General features: G+C 37.1%; 1 non-coding gene across 1 annotated transcript; it reads left to right on the top strand.

The window, feature by feature from the left end:
• The first annotated feature begins 6,621 nt into the window (after window positions 1-6,621).
• On the top strand, window positions 6,622-6,728 carry LOC141625384 (small nucleolar RNA R71). The gene has a single exon (XR_012535168.1). It is a non-coding gene; the product is annotated as a small nucleolar RNA R71 (small nucleolar RNA).
• The last annotated feature ends 19,587 nt before the right edge of the window (window positions 6,729-26,315 follow it).

Raw genomic sequence — 26,315 nt, 5'->3', positions numbered from 1 at the left:
AAACGTGTTTATTGTATATGCATAATTCCAACTCTACTGTTTAGAATATTCATTCACGTTTTCAGAATGATAAGCCACGTAAAATCTTAACGAGTCGTTATTTATTAGTGATTTTTGCTAGTTGCCCAATTTTCTGTCTAATTGTTGTAAAGTTTTTGTCCCGACCAACTGAGTTGTAAAATTTGTTAAAAATAAATTCCTTAAGCTTTGCAATTGATTCTCTTTCCTATGATTAGTTAATTCATTATATTTCCTAAAAACGATAATAGCTCGCGAAACAGCTAAGCGGTTATTTAGTTATGAATTTTGAAAGTTGTTGCATGATGTTTGATTGTTGAAATTGTAAGTTATGTGAGTTTCATATAAAAGTTTAATCAAATATGAATTATGTGATGTAACCATGTTTTAAGGAGGACATGAATTGGCATATGGTGTAGGATTGAGTGAATGTGTGATGTTTCGTTGTTAATATATTATTTAAATTGTATGCTTAAGATGTGGCACATTAAATGCGGGATAGTTCCCCATGGATTAGATATCACCTAATAATGAATTTCAGAGTTTAAGAATAAAGCTTGATATTTGAAATGATGAAAAATGTTTGGATGTTTGTTGGCTCAAAGTGTTGGGTTCTGGTCTAAAGGTAGTAGCTATTCTGATTGGTGTGATTATTAAATATGAGTATGCATAATTAATCCCGAGAGATAACTTCATTTTGTGTATATTAAGGATGTTTAACTAGTTTAGAGACCTCGAAACTTGTCAATTGTGATGTGGATGTTAAAGCAGCTTGGTTGGTTATAAATTTATATGAAGTAATGAGGAATGTTAATCTTGGATTTATTTGATAAAATGTTTGACATGGACAAAAAATAGAGTGTAGAGAAGAGCAAACCGTGAGTCACGAGTCAAATCGATTAATTTGTATACCAATAGTATACCATGTTTCGAATTGATAATTGTGATCGTTATAAGATACCGTGAAGCAACAAAGAACTAAGTTGTATTAAGCAAGTATGTGTAATATAACTATTAATACTCAATTGGAATTTCAGTTGTTTGACTTCTACATTATTAAGTTAATTACTCATGACGCACAGTCGATGGTTCCGTAAGGAGTTTAACTGGGAATTTTATAATGTGCCTCCGATCTAAACTAATAATCTTCTTATATTGATTATATGGTTAGACTCTTGTCTAGTTCTTATGACGTGATAAATCGTTTTAAAATTTAACATGTGATTGAGTTGGTACTTATACTTTTGTGTGACCATGCAACCTGTGATAAATAGATCTGTAATAAAGAGGTAAAATTTTGATTGAACACAGTTAATTTGTAGTTACTTGGTTTACATTATGGTACGAATCGTATGCTTTGATGAGACGTTACCAGGGAATGTGTACTATCTAAAAGGTCTCCGATTAAATGCTGTAGTCGTGTTAGCCGTGAATATAACTGAGTAAGAAGTGCAACTAAAATCCTGATGTTGAGGTAATAGTCGTTCATTAGTAAAGATAGGACTGAAATGAATAAGATGAACCTGTAAATTATGAAATATGAGTCGACACCTAAGCTTGTATTGTTTGAAAGAATTGAATTAAGTTTATCTGATTTTGAGTTTCATAGTAAGCTGTAAATGGATTCTATGGACGACTCTGTTATAAGATTTATGTTAAGAAAGTTATTCACCGTCCAGTATGAAAGTAAAAGTTTTGAAAATGAAGTTAAATTTTGTCGTGTGAGTATAAATTGAATGAGATTTCCAAATGCCGATTGTCCGTTGTATGGTTTCATGATATTTGCTAGTCTGGAGGAATGAAGCTAGAACGGAGTCACAAATAGTGGGTTAATTTAGTCATGTTGTTCGTTCATGTAGTGAATTGGTGGGTTGTGGTTAGTTACGAATGTCAAAACGGGAAATGTAATGTGGTGATTTAAGTGAGTTATGTGTTAACATGGTATGTTGATATTAGCATGATATGTAATGAATATTTGTAAAATTGGTGTAGTTAAATACATTTAATCTTTTATGTCATTGTGTTGGGTGCAGTTTAAATATATTTAACACCAAGAACAAAATTTTATGTATGATAGTCTTGTATGTTAACTTTCCAATATCGCTTTTTACTCGCTTGATTGACTCGACCAATAAGTTTGTAAAATTTGCCAATCAATGTGCATTCGTCATTCGTGAATAAATCCCAAACCCTTTGTTATGAGGATTAAAAATATTTCTAGGATGATAAGTACTTTTATAAACTGGTTGTCTTCATTTTATTGATGATTCTGTGTCTTGACCTAAATCATACATTATGTAAAGGAAAGTCGATCGGACCTATTAGGTTACAAATTTTCATAAATCGATTTATTAAGTTTTGACCCTAATTCTTTTCTTATGTTGATTGATTCCCTATGTTTCTAAGGTATGGGATTACAATGATTAGTGAAATGAATAATTACTAATGATTTTTACTGGTAACCTTGTAAAGCATTGTTCCATTCATAATTTGATTATTCACATGAATAAATGTTACCAATATTTCTTGGAAAATATGCTGCCACGAGAATACGCCGGATAGGATTATCGTGGTATGTTACGTTAGTGATCTAGCTTAGTAACCTTGATGAAACGATGTTATTTGACATGAACCATATGTGAGCACCTAGGCATCTTCATCTTTGTAACCTGAGTAGTAATGTATAAATTAGATTGACAAGCAGATCATGTGAATGTTATTGCATGTATTGATTGGTATGAAGAGTGTCTAGATTAATACTGAAATGTCTTAAGTTATTCAATGTGGCTTTTGCTCCGATCCGTGGCGATGTGCTGTAGCAGCAGTAACTGTAGTTTCCTTGAGAGAGCGTGTATATTGATTGTCTTTAGTAGGGATTAGTTAACTTGAGCGTGAGTTGTGAATCTTTTATCCTCATTCAGTTGTTAGCAGTAGTTTGAGAACTTTTATTATAATAATGAAGGTTACGGGGACGTAACCATGTTTAAGGAGGGTAGGATTGTAAAATCTTTATACCTTCATGTGTGATTTCTCAGTTTGGCTATATTGGTTATGCGTTGTGTGGGTTCTGTTGGAGTGTTTCATGATGTGTTTCTGTTATGGTTAAACTTCGGGGACGAAGTTTATTTTAAGGAGGGTGGAATGTAATACTGCGTTTAATATTCAATTTGGTGGGTGCCTTACATACTATTGTATATGCGTTTCATAATTCGTTTGCGTTGGTTGGTAAGAGAGGGTAAACTTCGGGACGAAGTTTCTTTTAAGGAGGGTAGACTGTAATACCCGGTATTTTAATATGATATTATATTAGGCCGAGTTACCAGCTGGGTCGTGTAGTGTATTTGTGACTCGGGTTTTAATTAATCTAACTAGGCTAGGCCCGTATCGTCTTAATAGCACCTATTCTATACGTATAACTCATCTAACCAAACCCTAATCTCCCTATCACCATATTCACTTTAACCATGAGAAAAGAGAGAAAAGAGAGAAGAGGGAGACGTGTGTGAAGAACTCGTGAGGCATTGCGAGGCGATTTCTCAGCCTATTCTCATCCTATTTCGTAAGTAGACAATCCTATTACCTCTTTATTCAATTATTAGCATAATTATAGTAGTATTGGAATAATTTTTGTAACCCTAGAAATTGGTTTGGGGGTTTTTGATTATAAATTGTATGAGATAAATGAATAAAATAGTTACAGCATATTACAGATTCGTTGGTCTGTGTTATTTGAGTGTTTTACCTGTCTTAAAATCGTCGGATGCAAAAAGTTAAAGAAGAGACTCATGTTTATTCCAAGCCTAGTTTATGCTTGTGAAAATTGGTAGCATTTCACCGTGTAGGTTTTCCTGAATAAATTATTTGTGAACGTCTATCTAAAAAGTCCGCGAATCAGTAGAGGCTAGAAGATTACTTCTAAAACATAATTTAGATATTGAGTTGGTGCTGGGTGTTTTTCATATATTTAATTTAAAGAGTTTAGATGAGTTAGGCGTTGGTTTTACGTAAAAATCATTTGTCAAACTCGATTTATGAGTCTTTACTTTTTATGCGACGAATTATGTCAGCCTTTGGAAATCAGTCTGGAAACCATCGATATATTTGGATTTGGGAAAATTATATGAGATAAGAACTGTAGATTAAAGTGTTATGGTTCCAACCCAATTGGCCTCGCATCGATTTAATTTTCCTAGAATTAGTTATGTATTTTATAGCAAGTCTGTCCGGTTCTGGAAAATAAGAAAAGTCGAATTTGCCCTATAAGTTAAGGTTTCTATTGAGTTATGATGAGTCTTGTTTAGGTGCATGATTAATTGATAAAATGGGTTAAGCTTCTTGTCGGTTTAGTAATCGTATGCTATTAATATTAGGTGGTGATTTCCGAGTCGAGTATTTCTGAGCTGCTGGATTAAATTCTTATTGCTATATATCGAGAGGGCGAGTTTGTTGTGGAATATTACGAGCACCGACTATTTGACTGCAAAGATCGAGGTAGGGGAATACACTGATTGAGTTCTTACGATTATAAAGAGTTGGCATGTTCGGTGATTATATGACATATCTGATTATCTTATTTATCTTGTTGAGCATTATTGTTTCATACGTTTCATACATTGCATTTGCATCGGGGTTGGAGTTGGAGGAGATGAGATTATTGCGATTAAGGCCCAGGCGGGTTCTGCAGGACTTGCCCTGGTCTCCTCAGCTATGAGCTGGTATATCGACGACGGTCGATTGATATAGTCTGCACGGGATCGGTATAGTTTGGGCGTTCCGGGATGTGTGTGATGGAGTTGAGATTGGAGGATCATATCATTGCATTCTTTATTATATCGTATTACCTACTCAACCTCGCGGTTGACCCCCCGTGTATTCGTGTACACCGTGATGATCCATTTACTTGGGAGCAGTTGACGGAGTTGTTGAGACATACAGAGCTGGCAGGGGAGCGAGCATGGATCACCTGACTTAGAGCTAGCCCATTTTTATTTCAGTTTAGCTATCAGACTTATTTTCAGTTTTGAGACATGTTCTATTTGAGTTGTAAACATTTATAACTTTCTATTTAAAGTACTGTTTATTTTTCCTTTGTTATCTACTGCCTCGGGTTTCCGAGATGGTAACACCCTTCTTTATCTGAGGAGTCCTAGTCCAGGCCCTTAAATAAATAAGGGTGTTACATTGGTACATTTAAGCTCTCCCATCCATAGTCTTTTCTTAACCGAATACGGCATAACACTCACGCTTGCTCCTAGATCACACAAAGCCTTGTTGATCGTTGTGTTGCCAATGGTACACGGTATTGAGAAGCTTCCCGGATCTTTTAGTTTCGGAGGTGAACTCCCTTGAAGGATTGCACTACTCACCTTAGTGAAGGCGATAGTTTCAAGCTTCCGGATCGACTTCTTTTTCGTAAGGATGTCTTTCATGTACTTTGCATAGGCCGGCACGTGATTGATTAATTCCGTGAAAAGAATCGAGACTTCCAAATTCTTCACAATTTCCATAAATTTTCCAAGTTTGTCATCAAACTTAAGTTTAGCTTGACGACTCGGGAATGGAAGTCTAATCACAATGGGCTCTTTCTCCTTGGCCTTCTCTTCACTTTTCTTTGAAACTTCTTATTTTATTGGTTCTCCTTCCTTAGAGTTTTGCACAACTTCTTCTTTGTCACTAGCTTCCACAACTTCATCCTCATATTGCTTCTTTGGTCCTTCATACTTCGTACCACTCCTCAAGTGAATGGTAATAACCGTTTCATGATTTGGGGGATTACCTTTGGGTGGTAATTGCCCCTTTTGCCTTTGAGAGTTTGAAGATGCTAGTTGGGTCAATTGAGTTTCCAACATTTTTGTGTGGGCTAGGATGTTGTTGATGGCGATGTCCTTTGCTTGGCTATCCTTTTGCATTTGAGTGAAAAACTCTTGTTGATTCTTTTGCATTTGGAGGACCGCTTTTTGAACGTCAAAACCTTGGTCATTTTGTTGATTGTGTGGAGTTTGATTTTGGTAACCTTGGTTTTGGTTGAAAAAGGGTCTTTGATTTTGGTTTCTCATGGGAGGTGGGGTGTATGTTTGTTGAGGGTTTTGAACATTTTGGCTATTGTATGAGAGATTTGGGTGGAATTTGGTGTTTTGATTGTAATAATTAGAATAAGGGGTACCACTCTTGTATGCTTGAAAAGCATTCACTTGTTCATTTGTTCCCCTACATTCACTTTGGTCATGTCCCAAAGTTCCACAATTCTCACATATCCCACTTGGGATTGATGAAGATGCTACCATGGCATTAACATGATGCTTTGGTGATTTTGAGGCTTCTTCAAGTTTAGCCATAGCCTTTTCAAACTTCAAGTTAATGGTATCAATATGAGCACTAAGTTGAGCACCCAATTGAGTAATAGAGTCCACTTCATGCTTTCCTCCTCCAGTAGCCTTACGAGGTCTACTATATTGTGAATTATGGACCACCATTTCCTCAATCTTGTTCCAAGTTTGATTATCGTCAACTTCGGTGAACATACCATTTGATCCCATGTTGAGAATGTTTCTTGAGTCTTCATAAAGACCATTCCAAAATTGTTGTACCAAGAACAACTCGCTAAGTCCATGATGAGGACATGAGCGACAAATTCCCTTGAACCGCTCCCAAGCTTCATACAAAGATTCTTCATCTCTTTGCTTAAACCCCGTAATTTGAGTTCTTAGCATGTTAGTCTTTTCCAGATGGTAGAATTTTTTGTAGAAAGCTAGAGCCAATTTCTTCCAAGAGTCAATTCCAAGAGTAGCCTTATCAAGGCTTTTCAACCATTGTTTTGCGGTGCCAATTAGAGAAAAAGGAAATAAGACCCATCGAATTTGGTCTTGAGTCACACCGGTTTGTGAAATCTCATCACAATAGTCACAAAAAGTCTCCATGTGAGAGTGAGGGTCTTCACTAGGCATTCCCCCAAATTGGCTTCTTTCGACTAATTTGATAAATGCGGATTTAGCAATGAAATTTCCGGTTAAGTGTTGTGGTGTGGGAGTACCATTGGGTAGGTTTTCCTTGGTTGGTACGGAATATGATGAAAATTTAGGCATTGTGGGTTGATTTTGTGATTGATTGGGTGTTGGGTTCTCCTCACCTTCTCTTGCAAAAGGGTTGATGAACTCAACAGTATTTGGTTGAATATCTACAACCTCACCAATACCTCTCAAAGTACCTCTAGAAAGTCTTATATTGTTTGTCAAAGTCCTTTCAATTTCGTGATCAATGGGTAACAAGTTACCTTGTGATCTTCTAGACATGCAAAATATCAAACAACTCGAAAACAATTAGAACAAACCTTGAGGAGTTTTACTTCCCCAAGGCAAAGAAAGACACAACTAATAACAATCTAAGAAAATCAAATCAAGTTAACACCGTCCCCGACAACGGCGCCATTTTTGGGTCGGACTCGCTTGGAGCTTAATTTTCGGTTACTTGTCGTTAGGAACACCTAGACCAAAACAATATTTATAACTTCACAAACAACTCTACTATTAGTAAAGAGGCAAGTAAAGGTCGGATCCCAAGGGACGAGTATTGATGTAGTATTTTCAATTGCAAGTAGCGGTGTCTAGGGGTGTCACGATTTGGATTGAGATGAGAAGATCACTAAACTAAATAGCAATAAAAGTAAACAAGCAAGATGATTAAAATGAGATGTAAACAATTGATTAAAAGCACTAGGGTGTAATGGGGTCATAGGGGATTCATGGGAATTGTTCATACAAACATATTTTCAAATTATAAGCAAGCAATTATTGTTGTGATGGATCAAGTTGGTTTATATCTTACAATCCTAGGAAGGTTTGGGTCCCGGAGCCGAATCGATTAAATTGTACAACACCTACAAGTCGACTTAATCCTCCCTACTCAACTATATGCATGGTCTAATGAGACTCGAGTTGGTTTATGTCTTACAAGTCTCATTGAAAAGGTAAGTGATGGGTAAAAAAATGCAAGGATTCATAGGCTCGCATTTCATCAAACATAACATGTGCATAAGTTGAGATCACAACAAGCAACCAAATAAGTTATGAAAACATAATAAATTAAGCATGAATCATCCCCCATGTTGATTTCCCCTAATTACCCATTAACCCTAGTTAAGGAAACTACTCACTCATTATCAAGTTTAACATGTTAACAAGGTTGTCAATCATATTAACAAAGCAAAACATGATGAACAAGTAAGAAAGATTAACAATAATTAAAAAGGGATTAAGCGAATTATACCTACTAATGATTCAAAAATGAAGCTAAGAATAATAGAAGTACTCGATGAATGATTGGAAGGTTGTCAATCTCCCAATAATAACCCAAATAATCTTCCATTACCCAAAATAAAAGATGAACAAAAGAGAAATTAAGGAAATGAGATTTGTATTAATATTTGGTTAGAAGTTGATTACAAGATTAAGAAGAGATTAGAATGATATAAACTACACTAAAGATTGATAAGAAGAACATGATTATCTAATTAGACTAATGGGGTATTTATATTGGGGATTAGGTACACAAATTAGGGTTTACTAAGGGCTTAAATGACGATTAAGTCCTTGAGGAATCGCTCCTCTCAGAAAAGATGCGAGTCTCCTTTTTGCCGGTCTTCCATAAATATGCGCATCTTTCACGGAGGGAAGAAGAGGACGTGTGGGCCTGTAAGAGAATCCGAGCGTCCAAGGGGTCGGGACGGGCGGATTTCGTGGTGGCTGGACGGGCGGATTGTGTTCCAGCCTTCTTTTCTTCTTTTCTTCCTCTCTTCTTCCAATAATCCTCTGGGATTTAGTCGGGGATGCAAGGATTTCTTCATCATTGCCCATCTACTATAATATGTACAAAGGCCTTCTAGTCTTGTCTTCTTTTTAATGCTTGGTCATTAGATTCGATCAATTTAGCTCTATTTTGCCATGAAAATGCAAGGTTTGCACTCCTCTCCTACCAAGGAAACAAAACCTCAAAGAATATGCAAAACAAAGGACTAAAGGTAGTAAATGACCCAAATATGCACTAAAAAGCATAGGAACGAGGCTAATTTGAGGATTAAATGTGCTCAAATAATGGTCACATCAGTTAGTAGTTATTTCTTTTAATATAAATAGAGGCCTTTGGCCATCATTTATAACACGATTAAGCTTTAACCCGAGTAATATTCAATAGGTCTTGAGTATTCTCCCCATTACCCGTGTTATAGGTCTAGCACCGAGTAAATATCCCATTGACTTGAATTCTACACATGAATTCAAGGCAAATATTGTTTTATTTTTCTGTTATTCCGCTTCCGCATTTTCGCATCATATGGTATTAGAGCTTCGACTCTTGATTTTCCTAAATCTAGACGGTCCTAGACGTGTCAAAGCCAAGTTGTTAGTTGAATTTCCGATTGAGATTTGAGTTCAAGGGTTAAACTCAAGCAGGTCGTTTGAGGGTTAATCGGTTTTGCATCTCAGGGGTATGTTTCTAGTGACTTTTATTCCAAGCGTGACAAAAAAAAAATACTACATTTCACGTGCAAGGTACTGTTCATCTGGGAAAAAAAAGACATGTTGGGAGTGTTCTCATTTGAAAGCACCAATGAGAAGAATATTAACTTTCATCCGACATTACTTCCAATAATTGATGAAATATGGTGATAAGGAGACAATTGGTCCCAAACGGGCCTAAGGCATGTCAAAGTTCATATGTAGGTTGAATTTCCGATTGCGATTGGAATTCAAAGGTAAAACTCAAGCGAGGTAGTTCGAGGGTTGATCGGCTTTTGATAACCCATATGATAGGTCCAAGAATCGTGACGGTTCATTTTGAAGAAAGGGAGTATGGTACGAGCATGGCTACCTTTTCATTTTAGACTATGTTCAATGTATTTTGTTCATTGTTTTTGATGTTGGACTATGTTCAATGTCTTTCCTTCAAGCCTTTTTATTTAAACTACAAGGAGTAGGGACTAGATTCAATGTTAGTAGTTATTCATTTTTAATATAGATAGAGGACTTTGGCCATTATTTGTAACAAATATATTGAAGAGAGAATTAAGATGAAAAAGAAAAAATATCGATGCGTTTGATAAAATTTGTTAGAGTTTGACGCGATCAAGCTTTAGCCCGAGTAATATTCAATAGGTCTTGAGTATTCTTCTTATTACTCGTGTTATAGGTCTTGCACCGAATAAATATCCCATTGACTTGAATTCTACACATGAATTCAAGGCAAATATCCTTTTGTTTTATTTTTCTGTTATTCTGCTTCCGCATTTTCGCATCATATGCTATCAGAGCTTTGGCTCTTGATTTTCCTAAAACTAGACGGTTCAAGACGTGTCAAAGCCAAGTTGTTAGTTGAATTTTCGATTGAGATTGGAGTTCAAGTGTTATACTCAAGCAGGTCGTTTTAGGGTTAATCGGTTTTACATCTCAGTGGTAAGTTTCTAGTGACTTTTATTGCAAGCATGACAAAAAAAATAATTAAAAATAAAAAACACTACTGTTCACGTGCGTGGTCCTTTTCATCCAGGAAAAAAAAAAGACATGTTGGAAGTGTTCTCGTTTGAAAGCACCAACGAGGAGAATATTAAGTTTTATCCGACATTACTTCCAATATTTGATGAATATGGTGATAAGGAGACAATTGGTCACCAACGGTCCTAAGGCGTGTCAAAGTCAAGTTGTAGGTTTAATTTCCGATTGCGATTGGAATTCAAAGGTGAAACTCGAGTGAGGTAGTTCGAGGGTTGATCGGCTTCTGATAACCCATATCATAGGTCCATGAATCGGGACGATTCTTTTTGTAGAAAGGGAGTATGATACGAATATGGCTACCATTTCATCTTAGACTATGTTCAATGTATTTTGTTCATTGTTTTATATGTTGGACTATGTTCGATGACTTTCCTTCAAGCCTTTACATTTAGACTTCAAGGAGTAGGGACTGGATTCAATGTTAGTAGTTATTCCTTTTAATATAGATAGAGGGCTTTGGCCATCATTTGTAACACATATATTGAAGAGAGAATTGAGATGAAAAAGAAAAAAGATCGATGCATTTGATAAAATTTGTTAGAGTTTGACGCGATCAAGCTTTAGCCCGAGTAATATTCAATAGGTCATGAGTATTCTCCCCATTACTCGTATTATAGGTCTAGCACCGAGTAAATATCCCATTGACTTGAATTCTAGAATTGAGTTCAAGGCAAATATCCTTTTGTTTTATTATTCTGTTATTCCGCTTCCGCATTTTCGCATCATATGGTATTAGAGCTTCGACTCTTGATTTTCCTAAATCTAGACGGTCCTAGACGTGTCAAAGCCAAGTTGTTAGTTGAATTTCCGATTGAGATTGCAGTTCAAGGGTTAAACTCAAGCAGGTCGTTTGAGGGTTAATCGGTTTTGCATCTCAGGGGTATGTTTCTAGTGACTTTTATTCCAATTGTGACAAAAAAAAAATACTACTTTTCACGTGCAAGGTACTGTTCATCCGGAAAAAAAAACATGTTGGGAGTGTTCTCGTTTGAAAGCACCAATGAGAAGAATATTAACTTTCATCCGACATTACTTCCAATAATTGATGAATATGGTGATAAGGAGACAATTGGTCCCAAACGGGCCTAGGGCATGTCAAAGTCCAGATGTAGGTTGAATTTCCGATTGCGATTTGAATTCAAAGGTAAAATTCGAGCGAAGTAGTTCGAGGGTTGATCGGCTTCTGATAACCCATATCATAGGTCCAAGAATCGTGACGATTCATTTTGAAGAAAGGGAGTATGATACGAGCATGGCTACCATTTCATTTTAGACTATGTTCAATGTATTTTGTTCATTGTTTTTGATGTTGGTCTATGTTCGATGTCTTTCCTTCAAGCCTTTTCATTTAGACTACAAGGACTAGGGACTATATTCAATGTTAGTAGTTATTCATTTTTAATATAGATAGAGGACTTTGGCCATTATTTGTAACAAAGATATTGAAGAGAGAATTGAGATGAAAAAAAAAAGCTCGATGCGTTTGATAAAATTTGTTAGAGTTTGACGCGATCAAGCTTTAGCTCGAGTAATATTCAATAGGTCTTGAGTTTTCTCCTTATTACTCGTGTTATAGGTCTTGCACCGAATAAATATCCCATTGACTTGAACTTTACACATGAATTCAAGCCAAATATCCTTTTGTTTCATTTTTCTATTATTCCGCTTCCGCATTTTCGCATCATATGGTATCAAAGCTTTGGCTATTGATTTTCCTAAATCTAGACAGTTTAAGACGTGTCAAAGCCAAGTTGTTAGTTGAATTTTCGATTGAGATTGGAGTTCAAGTGTTAAACTCAAGCAGGTCGTTTGAGGGTTAATCGGTTTTGCATCTCAGTGGTAAGTTTCTAGTGACTTTTGTTGCAAGCGTCACAAAAAAAATAATTAAAAATAAAAAACACTACGGTTCACGTGCGTGGGACTTTTCATCCAGGAAAAAAAAAGACATATCGGAAGTGCTCTCGTTTGAAAGCACCAACGAGGAGAATATTAAGTTTTAATCTGACATTACTTCCAATATTTGATGAATATGGTGATAAGGAGACAATTGGTCATTAAAGGTCCTAAGGCGTGTCAAAGTCAAGTTGTAGGTTTAATTTCCGATTGCGATTGGAATTCAAAGGTGAAACTCGAGTGAGGTAGTTCGAGGGTTGATCGGCTTCTGATAACCCATATCATAGGTCCAAGAATCGTGACTATTCATTTTGAAGAAAGGGAGTATGATACGAGCATGGCTACCATTTCATTTTAGACTATGTTCAATGTATTTTGTTCATTGTTTTTGATGTTGGTCTATGTTCGATGTCTTTCCTTCAAGCCTTTACATTTAGACTACAAGGAGTAGGGACTAGATTCAATGTTAGTAGTTATTCATTTTTAATATAGATAGAGGATTTTGGCCATTATTTGTAACAAAGATATTGAAGAGAGAATTAAGATAAAAACGAAAAAAGATCGATGCGTTTGATAAAATTTGTTAGATTTTGACGCGATCAAGCTTTAGCCCGAGTAATATTCAATAGGACTTGAGTATTCTCCTTATTACTCGTGTTATAGGTCTTGCACCGAATAAATATCCCATTGACTTGAATTCTACACATGAATTCAAGGCAAATATCCTTTTGTTTTATTTTTCTGTTATTCGCTTCCGCATTTTTGCATCATATGGTATCAGAGCTTTGGCTCGTTATTTTCCTAAATCTAGACGGTCCTAGACGTGTCAAAGCCAAGTTGTTAGTTGAATTTCCGATTGAGATTGGAGTTCAAGGGTTACACTCAAGCAGGTAGATTCAGGGTTAATCGGTTTTGCATCTCAGGGGTAAGTTTCTAGTGACTTTTATTCCAAGCGTGACAAAAATAAAAAAAATAAATAAAAAAATACTACTGTTCATATGCAATGTACTGTTTATCCGGGGAAAAAAAAAGACATGTTGGGAGTGTTCTCCTTTGAAAGCCCCAAAAAGGAGAATATTAAGTTTGATCCGACATTACTTTTAATATTTAATGAATATGGGGATAAGGAGATAATTGGTCCCAAACGGTCCTAAGGCGTGTCAAAGTCAAGATGTATATTGAATTTCCGATTGCGATTAGAATTCAAAGGTGATACTCGAGCGAGGTAGTTCGAGGGTTGATCGGCTTCGGATAACCCATATCATAGGTCCAAGAATCGGGACGATTCTTTTTGAAGAAAGGGAGTATGATACAATTATGGCTACCATTTCATCTTAGACTATGTTCAATGTATTTTGTTCATTGTTTTTGATGTTGGACTATGTTCGATGTCTTTCCTTCAAGCCTTCGCATTTAGACTACAAGGAGTAGGGACAAGATTCAATGTTAGTAGTTATTCCTTTTAATATAAATAGAGGCCTTTGGCCACCATTTGTAACACAGATATTGAAGAGAGAATTGAAATGAAAAAAAAAGATTGATGCGTTCGATAAAATTTAGTAGAGTTTGATGCGAGCAAGCTTTAGCCCGAGTAATATTCAATAGGTCTTGAGTATTCTCCCCATTATTCGTGTTATAGGTCTAGCACCGACTAAATATCCCATTGACTTGAATTCTACACATGATTTAAAGGCAAATATCCTTTGTTTTATTTTTTTGTTATTCGCTTCCACATTTTCGCATCATATGGTATCCGAGCTTCGGCTCTTGATTTTCCTAAATCTAGACGGTCCTAGACGTGTTAAAGCCAAGTTCTTAGTTGAATTTCCGATTGAGAATGGAGTTCAAGGCTTGAACTCAAGAAGGTCGTTTGAGGGTTATTCGGTTTTGCATCTCAGGGGTAAGTTTCTAGTGACTTTTATTCCAAGCGTGACAAAAATAAAAAAATACTACTGTTCACGTGCAAGGTACTATTCATCCGGGGGGGGGGAAAAAAAGACATGTTGGGAGTGTTCTCGTTTGAAAGCACCAACGAGGAGAATATTAAGTTTGATCCGACATTACTTCTAATATTTGATGAATATGGTGATAAGGAGACAACTGGCCCCAAACGGTCCTAAGGCGTGTCAAAGTCAAGATGTAGGTTGAATTTCATATTGCGATTGGAATTCAAAGGTGAAACTCGAGCGAGGTAGTTCGATGGTTGATCGGCTTCTGATAACCCATATCATAGGTCCAAGAATCGGGACTATTCTTTTTGAAGAATGGGAGTATGATACGAATATGGCTACCATTTCATCTTAGACCATGTTTTGTTCATTGTTTTTGATGTAGGACTATGTTTGATGTCTTTCCTTCAAGCCTTTGCATTTAGACTACAAGGAGTATGGACTAGATTCAATGTTATTAGTTATTCCTTTTAAGATAAATAGAGGCCTTTGGCCATTATTTGTAACAAAGATATTGAAGAGAGAATTGAGATGAAAAAAAAAAAGATCAATGCGTTCGATAAAATTTAGTAGAGTTTGACGCGATCAAGCTTTAGCCCGAGTAATATTCAATAGGTCTTGAGTATTCTCCCCATTATTCGTGTTATAGGTCTAGCACCGACTAAATATCCCGTTGACTTGAATTCTACACATGAATTCAAGGCAAATATCCTTTTGTTTTATTTTTCTGTTATTCGCTTCCGCATTTTCGCATCATATGGTATCCGAGCTTCGGCTCTTGATTTTCCTAAATCTAGACGGTCCTAGACGTGTTAAAGCCAAGTTGTTAGTTGAATTTCCGATTGAGAATGGAGTTCAAGGCTTGAACTCAAGAAGGTCGTTTGAGGGTTAATCGGTTTTGCATCTCAGGGGTAAGTTTCTAGTAACTTTTATTCCAAGCATGACAAAAATAAAAAAAATAAAAAAATACTACTGTTCACGTGCAAGGTAATGTTCATCCCGGGGAAAAAAAAAGACATGCTGGGAGTGTTCTCGTTTGAAAGCACCAACGAGGAGAATATTAAGTTTTATCCGACATTACTTCTAATATTTGATGAATATGGTGATAAGGAGACAACTGGCCCCAAACGGTCCTAAGGCGTGTCAAAGTCAAGATGTAGGTTGAATTTCATATTGCGATTGGAATTCAAAGGTGAAACTCGAGCGAGGTAGTTCGATGGTTGATCGGCTTCTGATAACCCATATCATAGGTCCAAGAATCGGGACTATTCTTTTTGAAGAATGGGAGTATGATACGAATATGGCTACCATTTCATCTTAGACCATGTTTTGTTCATTGTTTTTGATGTAGGACTATGTTTGATGTCTTTCCTTCAAGCCTTTGCATTTAGACTACAAGGAGTATGGACTAGATTCAATGTTATTAGTTATTCCTTTTAAGATAAATAGAGGCCTTTGGCCATTATTTGTAACAAAGATATTGAAGAGAGAATTGAGATGAAAAAAAAAAAAAGATCGATGCGTTCGATAAAATTTAGTAGAGTTTGACGCGATCAAGCTTTAGCCCGAGTAATATTCAATAGGTCTTGAGTATTCTCCCCATTATTCGTGTTATAGGTCTAGCACCGACTAAATATCCCGTTGACTTGAATTCTACACATGAATTCAAGGCAAATATCCTTTTGTTTTATTTTTCTGTTATTCGCTTCCGCATTTTCGCATCATATGGTATCAGAGCTTTGGCTCTTGATTTTCCTAAATCTAGATGGTCCTAGACGTGTTAAAGCAAAGTTGTTAGATGAATTTCTGATTGAGAATGGAGTTCAAGGGTTAAACTCAAGAAGGTCGTTTGAGGGTTAATCGGTTTTGCATCTCAGGGTAAGTTTCTACTGACTTTTATTCCAACTGTGACAAAAAAAAATAAAAAAATAAAAATACTACTGTTCACGTGTAAGGTACTATTCATCCGAGAAAAAAAAGACATGTCGGGACTGTTCTCGTTTGAAAGCACCAACGAGAAGAATATTATGTTTGATCTAAAATTACTTCCAATATTTGATGAAAATGGTGATAAGGAGACAACTGGTCGCAAACGTTCCTAAGGCGTGTCAAAGTCAAGATGTAGGTTGAATTTCCGATTGCGATTGGAAATCAAAGGTGAAACTCGAGCGAGGTAGTTCGAGGGTTGATCGGCTTCTGATAACCCATATCATAGGTCCAAGAATCGGGACGATTCATTTTGAAGAAAGGGAGTATGATACGAATATGTCTTTTATTTCATCTTAGACTATGTTCAATGTATTTTGTTCATTGTTTTTGATGTTGGACTATGTTCGATGTCTTTCCTTCATGCCTTTGTATTTAGACTACAAGGAGTAGGGACTAGATTTAATGTTAGTAGTTATTCCTTTTAATATAAATAGAGGCCTTTGGCCATCATTTGTAACACAGATATTGAAGAGAGAAATGAAATGAAAAAAAAACGATCGATGCGTTCGATAAAATTTGTTAGAGTTTGATGAAATCAAGCTTTAGCCCGAGTAATATTCAATAGGTATTGAGTATTCTCCCCATTACTCGTGTTATAGGTCTAGCACTGAGTAAATATCCCGTTAACTTAAGTTCTACACTTGAATTCAAGGCAAATATCCTTTTGTTTTATTTTTCTGTTATTCCGCTTCCGCATTTTCGCATCATATGGTATCAGAGCTTCGGCTCTTGATTTTCCTAAATCTAGACGGTCCTAGACGTGTCAAAGCCAATTTGTTAGTTGAATTTCCGATTTGAGATTGGAGTTCAAGGGTTAAACTCAAGCAGGTCATTTGAGGGTTAATCGGTTTTGCATCTTAGGGGTAAGTTTCTAGTGACTTTTATTCCAAGCGTGACAAAAATAAAAATAAAATAAAAAATACTACTGTTCACGTGCAAGGTATTGTTCATCCGGGAAAAACAAAAGACATGTTGGGAGTGTTCTCGTTTGAAAGGACCAACGAGGAGAATATTAAATTTGATCCGATATTACTTCCAGTATTTGATGAATATGGTGATAAGGAGACAATGGGTCCCAAACGGTCCTAAGGCGTGTCAAAGTTAAGATGTAGGTTGCATTTTCGATTGCGATTGGAATTCAAAGGTGAAACTCGAGCGAGGTAGTTCGAGGGTTGATCGGCTTCTGATAACCCATATCATAGGTAGAAGAATCGAGATGATTTTTTATGAAGAAAGGGAGTATGATACGAATATGGCTACCCTTTCATCTTAGACTATGTTCAATGTCTTTTGTTCAATGTTTTTGATGTTGGACTATGTTCGATGTCTTTCCTTCAAGCCTTTGCATTTAGAGTACAAGGAGTAGGGACTAGATTTAATGTTAGAAGTTATTCTTTTTAATATAAATAGATGCTTTTGGCCATCATTTGTAACACAGATATTGAAGAGAGAAATGAAATGAAAAAAAAAGATCGATGCGTTTGATAAAATTTGTTAGAGTTTGATGCAATCAAGCTTTAGCCCGAGTAATATTCAATAGGTCTTGAGTATTCTCCCCATTACTCGTGTTACAGGTCTAGCACTGAGTAAATATCCCATTGACTTGAATTCTACACTTGAATTCAAGGCAAATATACTTTTGTTTTATTTTCTGTTATTCCGCTTCTGCAATTTCGCATCATATGGTATCAAAGTTTCGGCTCTTGATTTTCCTAAATCTAGACGGTCCTAGACGTGTCAAAGCAAAGTTGTTAGTTGAATTTTCGATTGAGATGTAAGTTCAAGGGTTACACTCAAGTAGGTAGATTGGGGGTTAATTTGTTTTGCATCTCAGGGGTAAGTTTCTAGTGACTTTTATTCCAAGCGTGACAAAAATAAATAAATAAAAGAATACTACTGTTCATGTGCAAGGTACTGTTCATCCGGAGGAAAAAAAGAGATGTTGGGAGTGTTCTCATTTGAAAGCACCAATAAGGAGAATATTAAGTTTGATCTGACATTACTTCCAATATTTGATGAATATGGTGATATATACACAATTGATCCCAAACGGTCCTAAGGCGTGTCAAAGTCAAGATGTAGGTTGAATTTCCGATTGCGATTAGAATTCAAAGGTGAAACTCGAGCGAGGTAGTTCGAGGGTTGATCTTCTTCTGATAACCCGTATCATAGGTCCAAGAATCGGGACGATTCTTTTTGAATAAAAGGAGTATGATACGAATATGGCTACCATTTCATCTTAGACTATGTTCAATGTATTTTGTTCATTGTTTTTGATTTTGGACTATGTTCGATGTCTTTCCTTCAAGCCTTTGCATTTAGACTACAAGGAGTAGGACTAGATTCTATGTTAGTAGTTATTCCTTTTAATATAAATAGAGGCCTTTGGCCATCATTTGTAACACAGATATTGAAGAGAGAATTGAAATGACAAAAAAAAGATCGATGCGTTCGATAAAATTTGTTAGAGTTTGACGCGATCAAGCTTTAGGCCGAGTAATATTCAATAGGTCTTCAGTATTCTCCCCATTACTCGTGTTATAGGTCTAGCACCGAGTAAATATTCCATTGACTTGAATTCTACCCATGAATTCAAGGCAAATATACTTTTGTTTTATTTTTCTGTTATTCCGCTTCCGCATTTTCGTATCATATGGTATCAAAGCTTTGGCTCTTGATTTTCCTAAATCTAGACGGTCCTAGACGTGTCAAAGCAAAGTTGTTAGTTGAATTTCCAATTGAGATTGGAGTTCAAGCGTTAAATTCAAGTATGTCGTTTAAGGGTTAATCGGCTTTGCATCTCAGGGGTAAGTTTCTAGTGAATTTTATTCCAAGCGTGACAAAAATAAAAATAAATAAAAAAATACTACTGTTCACGTGCAAGGTACTATTCATCCGGGAAAAAAAAGACATGTTAGGAGTGTTCTCGTTTGAAAGCACCAACGAGGAGAATAGTAAGTTTGATCCGACATTACTTCCAATATTTGATGAATACGGTCCTAAGGCGTGCCAAAGTCAAGATGTAGGTTGAATTTCCGATTGCGATTGGAATTCAAAGGTGAAACTCGAGCGAGGTAGTTCGAGTGTTGATTGGCTTCTGATAATTCATATCATAGGTCCAAGTATCGGGACGATTCTTTTTCAGGAAAGGGAGTATGATACGAATATGGCTACCATTTCATCTTAGACTATGTTAAATGTATTTTGTTTATTGTTTTTTATGTTGGACTATGTTCGATGTCTTTATTTCAATCCTTTACATTTAGAGTACAAGGAGTAGGGACTAGATTCTATGTTAGTAGTTATTCCTTTTAATATAAATAGAGGCCTTTGGCCATCATTTGTAACACAGATATTGAAGAGAGAAATGAAATGAAAAAAAAAAGATCGATGCGTTCGATAAAATTTGTTAGAGTTTGACGAAATCAAGTTTTAGCCCGAGTAATATTCAATAGGTCTTGAGTATTCTCCCCATTACTCGTGTTATAGGTCTAGCACTCAGTAAATATCCCGTTGACTTAAATTCTACACTTGAATTCAAGGCAAATATCCTTTTGTTTTATTTTTCTGTTATTCCGCTTCCGCATTTTCGTATCATATGGTATCAGAGCTTCGGCTCTTGATTTTCCTAAATCTAGACGGTCCTAGACGTGTCAAAGCCAAGTTGTTAGTTGAATTTCCGATTTGAAATTGGAGTTCAAGGGTTAAACTCAAGCAGGTCATTTGAGGGTTAATCGGTTTTGCATCTCAGGGGTAAGTTTCTAGTGACTTTTCTTCCAAGCGTGACAAAAATATAAATAAAATAAAAAATACTACTGTTCACATGCAAGGTACTGTTCATCCGGGAAAAACAAAAGACATGTTGGGAGTGTTCTCGTTTGGAAGGACCAACGAGAAGAATATTAAATTTGATCCGAAATTACTTCTAATATTTGATGAATATGGTGATAAGGAGACAATTGGTCCCAAACGGTCCTAAGGCGTGTCAAAGTTAAGATGTAGGTTGCATTTCCGATTGCGATTGGAATTCAAAGGTGAAACTCGAGCGAGGTAGTTCGAGGGTTGATCGGCTTCTGATAACCCATATCATAGGTAGAAGAATCGAGATGATTTTTTATGAAGAAAGGGAGTATGATACGAATATGGCTACCATTTCATCTTAGACTATGTTCAATGTATTTTGTTCATTTTTTTTGCTGTTGGACAATGTTTGATGTCTTTTTTTCAAGCCTTTGCATTTAGAGTACAAGGAGTAGGGACTAGATTTAATGTTAGTAGTTATTCCTTTTAATATAAATAGAGGCCTTTGGCCATCATTTGTAACGCAGATATTGAAGAGAGAATTGAAATGAAAAAAAAAGATCGATGCGTTTGATAAAATTTGTTAGAGTTTGACGCGATGAAGCTTTAGCCCGAGTAATATTCAATAGGTCTTGAGTATTCTGCCCATTATTCGTGTTATAGGTCTAGCACAAAGTAAAAATTCCACTTGAATTCTACACATGAATTCAAGGCAAATATCCTTTTGGTTTATTTTTCTGTTATTCCGCTTCCGCATTTTCGCATCATATGGTATCAGAGCTTCGGCTCTTGATTTTTCTAAATCAAGACGGTCTTAGACGTGTCAAAGTCAAGTTGTTAGTTGAATTTCCGATTGAGATTGGATTACAGAGGTTAAACTAAAGCAGGTAGTTTAAGGGTTAATCGGTTTTGCATCTCAGGGGCAAGTTTCTAGTGACTTTTATTCCAAGCGTGACAAAAAAAAAACATGTTGGGAGTGTTCTCGTTTGGAAGCACTAACAAGGAGAACATTAGGTTTGATCTGACATTACTTCCAATATTTGATGAATATGGTGATAAGGAGACAATTGGTCCCCTAAGGCATGTCAAAGTCAAGATGTACGTTGAATTTCTGATTGCGATTGAAATTCAACGGTTAAACTTGAGCGAGGAAAACCATGTCGAATCTTGGTACCAAGCCATCTTCAACAACAAAACCAAAAACGAATTCCATTCCATCTCTGATACAAGGGGACAAAGAGCCATCCATTTAATTGCATCACAATTCATGATAAACCAAGAGCAACTATACAGAAGAACACCCCAAGGGATACTTTTCCTTTGCATTGACCACCATAAAGCCATGAAAGTCATTGAAGAGGTCTACAACGGAAAATGTGGCCCTCACATGAGTGCAATGATGCTATCCCGAAAAATCATGCGGTTTGGCTACTACTGGACCACCATGGAAGCCGATTGCAGAAACTACGTTAAACATTGCCACAATTTCCAAATCATTGCCAACACACAAAACATACCACCATCCCTTTTATATACCATGACATCACCCTGACCTTTCTCGACCTTGGCATGGACATCATCGGCAAAGTCAACCCGATAGGTGCCAAAGGACATAGCTTTGTCCACGTCCCAATCGACTACTTCACTAATTAGGTAGAAGCAGAATCCTGTGCAGTCTTGACCGCCAAACAAGTGGCCAAGTTCATCAACGACAACATCATCTACAGATATGGGGTACCTCATGAAATCATCAGCTATCAAGGCTCCCACTTCCGGGCCGAAACACAAGCCTTGTTGGACAAATACAAAATCAAACGATACCGTTCCTCCCCCAATCGTCCCAAAACCAACGGAGCAGTAGAGGCAGCAAACAAAACACTCGTCATTATCATCAAGGAAATGCAGGACAATTACCGCGTTTGGCCGAGCAAACTCCCATTCGCACTCTGGGGGTACCGAACCTCCATTCGAACACCAACAGGATCAACACCCTTCTACCTAGTATACGGTATGGAGGCAGTGCAACCAGTGGAGTTAGAGGTCACATCTCTAGCATCCTACTAGAAAGTCAAGTCCCTGAGGCAGAATGGATCCGTCGAAGGTTCGAGCAACTCACACTTCTAGATGAACGACGACTCAATGCCTTGCACAATGTCCAGCTATACAAATAACGTACACAACGGGCATTCAACAAAAAATTCAAACCTAGAAATATCAGGGAAGGCGACTTGGTCCTCATGTCGGTTCGAGCACCATTACCCGTCGATCCGAGGGGGAAATTCAAACCCAATTGGGCTGGGCCATACCTTGTCATGAAAATCCTTTGGGGGGGCACAATGAGATTGAGTGACCTAGTTGAGAGGACTTCACAAACGCAACCAACCTAGACAAACTAAAAAATACTACCCTTGAACCTTATCACTAGTAGCCAACAACCTTTCCCTAGTTTCGCGACTAGTGACCGCAATCCAAACCAACGATCTTTCCCTAGTTTCACAACTAGTGACCGCAATCCCCTTTCAAGTCAATTCCTCAAAAGTTATGATTTGAAATTGCATGTTTAATCGAGTCTAAGTTACGGCACCTTATCATGTTTCCAGCAGCCTTTTGATCTGTCAAAGGCCCCATCCATTTACACAATCAAACAAAACACCTGAACTACGAGCATGGTTTGATTTCACCTCTTCAGGTGGATACGTAGGCAGTCCTTTCTTATTGAAGAAGGATACAACCACAACACCCAAAAAAAAATTTACAACCCTACTCAAACAAAACACCTAAACTACGAGCATGGTTTTATTTCACCTCTTCAGGTGGATACGTAGGCAGTCCTTTCTTATGCAAGAAGGATACAACCACAACACCCAAACAATAATATACACCCCAACTCAAACAAAACATTTGAACTACGAGCATGGTTTGATTTCACCACTTCAGGTGAATACGTAGGCAATCCTTCCTTACATAAGAAGGATACAACCATCCGCAAACAAAAAAAAACACAACCTATACGAATTAAAAAAAAGGGGAAGCATTCCCTTTTCCTCAAAAAAAAAAGAGAGCCTTCTCCCTTCCCACAAAAATCCCCTTCACATCTGCAAACCGAATTACCTTTACAAGATGGATGGAGAAACAACAAATGTTCACAACATTTTCTTAGCACAAGCAATCCTCTTATTTAATTAATAATATGAAGGATTACAAACTTGACAACAAATAAAGGTAAACAAGTCCACGGCTTGCCAAGCTAGAACGTCGACTAAGACATCTTACATAGTAAAATTAACACACAAAAACACACAATACATAACTAATACAACATAATAAAAACACACAAATGCTAATACAACATATTAATAAAGCAGATAATGGAGGCATTCACTCTTCCATTCTACCCTTGCCTTTGCCATCGGGGTACATCTTCCCCTTGTTCTTCTTGCTATCCCGCCTAGCATGGGCTTCCTCTTCAGAACGGATCCTCAATGGATCTACAACGGCAACGTCATCCGGTCTCTTACAAGACCCCATGCTCGGCCCAAATCGAGCCCACACCCGGTTCACCGGCTCCTTGGGACCCAAGCTCCTCTTCATCGGTGGCCTCAGCATATGCGGGCTTGCATCATCGCCAAAGTCATCAAAGTAGGCGCGGTTCTCCATGCCAACCTCCCTATACTTCAAGTCGACGACTTCGTCTTTGCGGAACTTTGACCTTCTTTCCAAGGTCTGAGCTCTTGACAATTGGACATAAGCGGGAGTCACCCATGTCGTTAAAGCGGGGTTTGGAACCTCCGAAACTGGCCGAGTGGTCCACCACCTCTTGAAAACCTCCACGCTTGGTGTTTCGAAATACACTCTCTAGGTGGTCGGGATTCGGAGCTATATTCTATTTTTCGGAACAATTGTCGTTGGAAGCACCTAGACCAAAACACAATTTATAACTTCACAAACAACTCTACAATTAGTAAAGAGGCAAGTAAAGGTCGGATCCCAAGGGTCGGGAATTGAGATGAGATTTCTATTGAAACTAGTGGTGTCTTAGAGGTGTCACATTTTGGGTTGATGTAGAAGGTCACTAACTAAATAGAAATGAAAATAAATAAGCAAGATGAATTGAAAGGGTTGTAAACAATTGATAAAGAGCACTATGGTATCATGGGGTCATAGGGGAATCATGGGAATTGATCATACAAACATGTTCTCAAATTATAAGCAAGCAATTATTGTTGTGATGGATTGAGTTGGGTTATATCTTACAATCCTAGGAAAGTTTGGGTCCCGGAGCCCAATCGATTAGATTGTACAACACCTACAAGTCGACTTAATCTTCCCTACTCAACAACATGCATGGTCTAATGAGACTCAAGTTGGTTTATGTCTTACAAGTCTCATTGAAAAGATAGGTGATGGGTAAAAAATGCAAGGATTCATAGACTCGCATTTCATCAAACATAACATGTGCATGAGTTGAGATCAAAACAAGCAAGCAAATAAACCATGAAAGCATATTAATTTAAGCATGAATCATCCCCCATGTTGGTTTCCCCTAATTACCCATTAACCCTAGCTAGGTCACTACTCACTCATTATCATGTTGATCATGCTAGCAAGGTTGTCAATCATACCAACAAAATGAAACATGATGAACAAATGAAAGTAATTAACAATAATTAAAAAGGGATGAAGAGAATTATACCTATTAATGATTCCAATAATAAAGCAAAGAATAAAAGAAGTACTTGATGCTTGATTGAGAGGTTGTCAATCTCCCAATGATAACCCAAATAATCTTCAATTACCCAAAATAAAGGATGAACAAAAGAGAGATTAAGGAAATAAAACTTGTATTAAAACTTGATTAATAGTTGATTACAAAACTAAAGAGAGATTTGATTGGTATTAACTACTCTAATAATTGATAAGAAGAACATGCTCTTCTAATTAGACTAATGGGGTATTTATAGTGGAAATTAGGTGGATGCATTAGGGTTAACTAAGGGCTAAACTAGTAATTACACTTTTTAGATTGAGCAGGAGACGCAGTATTTTTCAAGGAAGGGCTTCTTTCTTTGAAGCTTGAAGAAACGGATTTGTCTTGGACTGGAATCCGTGCGTCTTAGGCACGGGACGGGCGGATTCGTGAGCCTCTGCCCGGGCGTCTTTGGGAGAAGACGCACGTCTTCTGGAGCTGCTGCCCGGGCGTCTTTGAAGGAAGACGCACGGATTGTCGTTCTGGGGACGACCGAATTCAGGATAATCCGCATGAATTGCTCCTCAGTCTTGTTCCTTCTTCTTTTCTTCCCTTTTCTTCGTAAAATCCTTGGGGATTTCCTTGGGGATGCACGGATCTTTCTTTAACATTGCTCATCTACTAAAATATGTACAAAGGCCTTCTAATCTTATCTCTCCTTGATGCTTGGTCATTGAATTCAATCAATTTAGTCTCATTTTGCCATGAATATGCGCTAATTATGGTCACATCAAATATCCCCAAACCGAACCTTTGCTCGTCTCGAGTAAAGAGGTTACAAAGATTAGGACCATTATTTAAACTAACCTAATAACATAGCCGATATGAGATAATTAGCGGGTCTCACTCCGTCCCTTCAACTCACAACAAGAAAACCATGAGGTAGGAGGCCTTCTTGCAAGGCAAGGTGGGTCTTGCCAAAATGGCGACACATCCAAACATTAAGCACACAAAATCAAATAATGGATGCATCTACAAAAGGAATAGCCACTTCCTCATCAAGTGGCGGAGGTAACTAAAAGAGAACAAATTTAAGAGCATATAATCCTCCACAAATACTAGTTCAACAAATTACTAAGGCTAAGAGGATGGCACTAAATCACCTCCAAATGGTGTTAAACTAGACTACTTTCGTCCTCAATTTCCAAATGCTTTCGTCAAGAGCGATAAGATGGTATGGAATGATGATCCCTATGATGCTAGTAGCATATGACATGACAAGTCTCGAATTCTCTACAAAAGTAAAGGTCATGGATCGTCCCAAGCTCGACAAAGTGGCTTGACAAAAAGGCTTTTTGGGAATGAAATGCTCAAATCTTTATAAACAAGGGTGGATATGACTAGTATTCAAAAATTGACCTCATTCAACTTTCACAT

Source organism: Silene latifolia, chromosome X (genome assembly GCF_048544455.1).
Source record: "Silene latifolia isolate original U9 population chromosome X, ASM4854445v1, whole genome shotgun sequence".
NCBI classification, from domain to species: domain Eukaryota; kingdom Viridiplantae; phylum Streptophyta; class Magnoliopsida; order Caryophyllales; family Caryophyllaceae; genus Silene; species Silene latifolia.
Note: the sequence above shows the minus strand (reverse complement) of the source record. Positions and strands in the feature narration are given on the sequence as shown.